Genomic DNA, 6,000 nt, shown 5'->3' on the forward strand with positions numbered 1-6,000 from the left:
ATGTAAATTCTATTACAGTTTTTTGGGACACTCAGAAGCTCCTCAGGGTAAAAACTGCCTGTAATGGTTTCACTGTAGAGATCCACCAACGTGTAAAGTGGCTTAAGACCTTTAGTGTTCACGCCCTGAATTTCAAATATTTCCTCAGAAAAATTCTGTTCATACCATTTCTGAAATATATCCTTATATTTGGAAATACATATAGGTTAACCAACGGACAAATGCGGCAGGGTTTTTTTAGTCTTAAAGTATTTACCATACATCATCTTGAAGGATCTCAAAGCATTACAGGGGTTCACTTTGCATGGAGAACACTTAATCGTTCTATGGTATGTGTTATTATAGCTGTATATGAAATCTTGTAAAACATCTATATATCTGTAAGTGTTCTGTGCTGTGAAATAGCGCCACATCTGTGTTTTTAAAGTCCTACTGAAATGCTCTATAACAGCCTCTTTCAAATCGTTATTGGTTGTGAAATGTTGTATGTCGCATTTTTCTAACACTTTTTTTTAGGATTTTGATTAGAAACTCTTTACCGCGGTCAGTTTGCAACTTCTTTGGTACGCAACCCTGTTGGAATATTTTTTCAAAAGCGTTAGCGACTGTTGTAGCATTCTTGGATGTTAGACCGACAGCCCACACTCTCTTATTGAAAATATCGATAATGGTTAATACAGTATATATTTAAAGCCATCTTTGTACTTCGGGAGGTCTATGAGCGAGACCAGATCACATTGCTACTGCTGATTTATATCCGATACGCAAATCATGTTCCTTTTATAGGTTTTTTGTTCCAGCTTATGCAATGTATAAACATCTTCCTGTTGTAACCATTTTTTAACATTAGATCTTTTAAACACCCCTTTATTTGCCTTATAATATTTATCAACACCGCAATAACTTCCAGGGTTTAACACAGTGTAATATGCCTTTTTCATCAGCTTTTTTCAGTTAGCGATTTTTTTCTTAATAGGAAATCAATATCATTTGATATCAGTTTTATATAATTTGATATCAGTTATATATCAAACACAATTAAAAGGGGGTGGAGACAATAAAAAGGGGTGTGACGACCTGTCAAGTTTGACAAAAAGTGGTTCTCTATCTAATCACCATTGTGCGTACACTCAGGGTAACTCATGCGCCATAGGGGTTTTCTAAATTTTTCATTCATGTGCAGTAGCATATACTGTAATTGCTGAACTACATGGACATTGGCATTGTGTACAGTTTGTGTTTGAAATGTAGTCATCAATATCCTTACATAGAGCATAGTTAACTGACAACTACAAATATTGTTTAACATCTGTGTTCCAGAACTAGTTTTTAGGAATAAACAATGTTTTATATGTTAAAAATATTGGTATTACAGTATGAATGTAATTTTTTTCAATGTCTCATCCCTATTTGTGGTTGTCTAGGGATGGGGATTTTGGCCTTATTCAGGTTTGTTAACAAACCAAAAAAAGAACACTAATGGGCAAAACCATGTTGCACTGCAGGTGAGGTAGATGTAACATATGCAGAGAGAGTTAGATTTGGAGTCTTCTTATAGGCTTTTTCAACCCCTCAAACCTGGTACAGATTGTTACTGCACATGTATGCCATCAAACATTAATATTTGAGCATATTGACATTATTAACCTGGTTATTCGTCGAAATTAATTTACAAATGATGATCCTATATCAATTTACGAGTTCCAATTCTCACCCTTCTACCAATCCAGGTTAACATTATCAATCACTAAGTGTTCATAGGTATATCATTAATTATACTGTATTATTATATATAGACAAACTATTCAATTGTGCTTTTAGTTATAATGGCATTCTAAAATATTACAGTATGTTAAGATCACATATGCCATACATGCCTAAATCCTCATATAAAATAATTACAATTTTGTATAGATCCACACGGGAGATATTATATTCCTGTTATTAAACATCAATTTGCTTAACCACCATGAAAGTTAAAGGGCAGATTTAACAATGAGTGATATTCTTATCACTTGTTACAAAACTTAAATGATGCTCCAGTCAATCAGCTCTCTTCATTTTTCAAACACATGGCAGTTAGCAGCTGATTGACTGAAGCACCATTTAACATTCGGAACGATATCATTCATTAAATCTGCCCATAATAATTTAAATTAATATTCTGAATAAAGTTTGCAGCAATCAATATGAATTTTCTATTCCTTTTCTTTGTGCTGCCACCAATCTAAAAGAATGTGCTATTTCTCCCTATTACCCAAGTTCATAGCTACCATGGAATAACTAAAGTGAAAATAAAGCAGGATGAGGCAGTGAAACATTGTACAAAATATATAAAAAAATATGGCATAACAGAGAGAATATATGAAGCATAACATGGCTAAGGTGCAGTGAGAAGTCAGCTCTAGCACCTCTGAATGCCTATGAGCAAATGGTCCTATACTGCACACAAAGCAGATGAATTTCTGGCTCAAGATGTTATTTTTTTTACTGACCAAATTAAGGAGTTAGTCACATTATTGGCATTCCTTAATAAAACAAAACATTGGTAAAACTACCAGAATAGTACAAAAGTTATATTTCATTTTGCTGAAGTAGTGGTGAATAAAAGCAGGGGAGAAGGTCAGTGACATGCGGTGGGGTGAGGCAGGTGAGGCAGAGCCTTTCCTGTCATACTAACAATTGTGCCAGACTTTTGACTGTATAAAGTATATGAAAAATACAAATAGTTTTTTGAAATATCTTCTTTGCATTATTCTAATAATTTTTATAGCCAAATCTCTGAAGTAAAACATATAAGACAGTGCCTCCCCGCCTAACTTTTCCGCACATCTCTGATCAAAACTCATCAAATTTCCAGGAGTTTATACTGTTGCACCTGTGTATAATACCCAGATGTACCCTTGGGCTCATATATTGCATGTACATCTGGCTCTGGTACTAGCCAGTGCCTCCTCAGCCATTTAGCTCACCGCACATCCCTGAGCAGGTACATGTCTTTCTTATGCAGAGGGTGCTCTTAGCTGGGTTGGGCATGGGATACCGGCAGTTAGGATGCCAGCAGTCAGAATGCCGACACAGGCCATAATCCCGACAGGGGTAAGAAAGTGAGCTAACCCTAACCCTCCCCCTAACCATAACCCTCCCTTCCTACAGCCTAAACCTAACCCTCTCCCCTGCAGCCTAACCCTAACCCTTCCTTCCCACAGCCTAACTCTAACACTTCACCCTCCCGCAGTCTAACCTTAATCTTCCCCTGATACTTATGCTTGGGATTCCAGCGGTCAGAATTCTGGCATTGCCATTCTGACAGGTCTCGGAATTCAGTGCTAGTCTTCTGACCGCCTGCCAAGTACATTCCTCTCAGCTTGCTAACTTTGAATTTACCCTACATTTTTAATGGAACACATTTTGCAATGTCAAGTTGTACATCAGTGGAGAAATACATTTACTGATGCGACAAATAATGGAGACCCTGATTCTCGGGGCCAAGCTTGGTAAATCTGATATCTGCTGTCGTAAATGGAGGGAAAGCAGCAGATATCATACATTTAGGGATTCTTAATATTTGTGAGTATCCCCCCAAAACTAGTGTTTTCAGTGAATATTCTGCAAATATTAATTGATAAATAAGCCCTTAATGACAAAACATCTCATAAATTTAGTAGTCAAACCAACACAAGATCAGGCCTTGAAAAGGGGTGTAGGGCTTTTGTGTAACACACATTAAATGCTTACATTTACTGTTAGTAACTTCAGGCATTCATTAGTAACCAGGGCCGGTTCTTGCTGTGGTAGCGCCCCAGGCAAAACTATAGGGGCGTGGCTTCACATGGGGGCGTGGTCATTTACGCCCCCATTTGTGTCCCCTGTAGCGCCGCTGGAAGAAAATTAAAAAAAAAAGTATACTTACTATCCCCCTTCCTGATCCAGACCGCTGCAGACAGCCGCCGGCGCCGTTCCTCTACTCGGATCAGCATAGACACTAGAGTTCAATTATGACCCCTAGCATCTGTGCCACAATGCTCAGCGGTGTGCATCGCGCACCGCACAGCAAAGGTCCCCTCCACGAAGGGAAACTAGACGCGTAGCGTCTGGTTCCCTTCAGATCGGGGGACCAGCGGGGGGCACAGCGGTGGGGGGCACAGTAGTGGATCTTGCCACGGTGCGGCGCCCTCCGGAAGGCGGCGCCCCGGGCAAAAGTCCTGCTTGCCCGTGGCAAGATCCGCTACTGTTAGTAACATTAGGAGTATGTTAATAGAATTGTAATTTTGCATTGTTTTTAAACCAGCTGTCTGCCAGCAATGCAAAATACTAACCTGAATACTAACCTGAAAGGAATAGAGACTCATTATAGATAGTCTAAGGTTAGGATATACACCAGACAGATATGTCGGTGGACCCTCCATCGCTCCGACCAAGTGGCCAATGCAGGTTAGTATACACACTTACCAATCTCCCACTCAATGGGCGGTATTCAATTATTTTCACCCCCGTCCACACCCGTTCTGTTTCTGCCCTTGGGGGCGTGGTATCATCATTTCAGTTTGTTACCCCTGGAGTAGCGAAGCACCCAACCCTTTACACAGCTAAACCTGATTACTATGGGCACGATATGTACGATAACATGGATCATATTAGAAAGGAGATTAGGCGTGACATATCATTTGAATACCGCACAATTTGTCGTACCTCTCATACTGCTGGGTGGACAATTGAATTTAAATTCTTGCCCAGCTGTGACATAGGCCCCTTCAGCAAGTGTAAGAGTGGTCGTCGGACTGCCAGTACACACGGCCAGATGCACTGATATACTGTACCTTTATAGATACTGCCCATCGGCTGTGCTGTACGCACCCATGGATGGGCTTGCGATATACTGTACGGTATCAGCCATTCAAGCGGACGATATTTTATTTATTAACAGTTTCTTATATAGCGCAGCATATTCCGTTGCGCTTTACAATTAGAATATATCGCCTAGTGTTTACCCTGCATAAGGCAAGACCAAACCAATGTTAGGAAATTAATATGCCAGCGCTTGGCCACACTGGTATATTTGAGGATACTGGTATATTTGAGGTGCATGGCAATATAAATGGACTAGGCTATACGGATACAAAACCATAAACAGAAAGCTGTTGTCAGAACTTATCCTTAGCAGTGTAAAGCTGAGTATATATGTAGTGCAACATAATGAAGATACATTGGATCATATTTTCATAAAAAATGCAGTTAAACAGTGTTCACACATTTCACAAATGAGAAAGCTAAAGTGTAACAAGTGTGAATGTTTTTAAATGGCACCTAAATAACCCTTTATGAATTGACTAGACACCTAAAGCAATATTTACAAGCAAACTAAAAATATGCAATCTCTCAGCAGCACCTGTATTTTTTAGCGAGCCAACTGCATAACCCAGTGGTTCCCAAACTTTTTTGAATCACGGTGCCCTAGAGTATCAGAATTTTTATCACGGCACCCCTAGGCCAAAAGTTTCTTATTGGGAAGTTTATAAAAAATATGAAATTAAGTAAATTATGTTTTTATGTCGTGCTTAGGTTCAGTTATGTGGTGAGGGACAAGATTTGCTTCTGTTTGTACACATATTTTATGATTGGCAGCCACAAGTAGTAGTTTTGCCTATTACATGGATAATAAATATTTTGAATTGGTCCTAGACCACCAACCCAAGGCACCCCTGCAAGTGTCCCGCGGCACCCCAGGGTGCCACGGCACACAGTTTGGGAACCACTGGCATAACCACATAAATGCATAATATGATTTTAGCAAATGTATTTAAATCTGCTTTTAATAATACAACTGATCTCTAGATAGAATTGTTCTTTATGTCTTGACTGTTTATTGTGACAACCACTGCATTAAAATAATATGTAAATAAAGTTTGAGAAAAGCCTGAGTCAGTAAAAGCAATTATTATATTCTGTTTATGACACACTTACTTGGACTGCAAGAAATATTGAGATTTCTCAGGTATG

The sequence above is a fragment of the Pseudophryne corroboree genome, chromosome 1 (genome assembly GCF_028390025.1).
Source record: "Pseudophryne corroboree isolate aPseCor3 chromosome 1, aPseCor3.hap2, whole genome shotgun sequence".
In the NCBI taxonomy this organism is placed as follows: Eukaryota; Metazoa; Chordata; class Amphibia; order Anura; family Myobatrachidae; genus Pseudophryne; species Pseudophryne corroboree.